The following is a 585-nucleotide window of genomic DNA, read 5'->3' as shown; positions in this document are numbered from 1 at the left end:
GTCGGTACTGCCCTCATCCGACATGGACAGAGACCCTTATCAACAGAGAAAAGGCTCTTGCAAAGCGACACTCCCAGGAGCATGAGAAATGGAGGGAACACACTCGATCCTTGCTTCCTCTTCGTATCGGGGATCATGTCTACTTACAGAACCTGATAGACAATCATCCAATCATCGTAGAGGTCAGGCAGCTCCACCAATATGTCGTGAAGATAGATGGCTCTGGGAGACTAACTATGCGAAACCGCCAGCATCTTCGTAAGTTCACCCCCTATAAAGCAGCCTCACATGAAGATATCATTGAGTCCCTCAGCCCCATCATCAGGGATGCTGTCATCAGAGTCAACACATATTGGTCTTCCCATGCAGAATGTAGACGCCACGCATACGGCCTCTCCACAGCTTCATACACACAACCCCCAAGAAGCCTCCCATGGCTTTACGCTGACTGGCATCGCACAATGCCCCCGGTATCACTGACACTCAACCAGGCAACAGGTCGCGCAACCGGCGCTCCCAGCACTAGTAAAATTCACTGATACTTGTACGGTGTAAATAGTTGAAACAGATTTTCTTCAGAATTTT

Source organism: Euprymna scolopes, chromosome 46 (assembly GCF_053919585.1).
Source record: "Euprymna scolopes isolate OS-2025 chromosome 46, ASM5391958v1, whole genome shotgun sequence".
In the NCBI taxonomy this organism is placed as follows: Eukaryota; Metazoa; Mollusca; class Cephalopoda; order Sepiida; family Sepiolidae; genus Euprymna; species Euprymna scolopes.
This window is presented reverse-complemented; position numbering follows the sequence as displayed.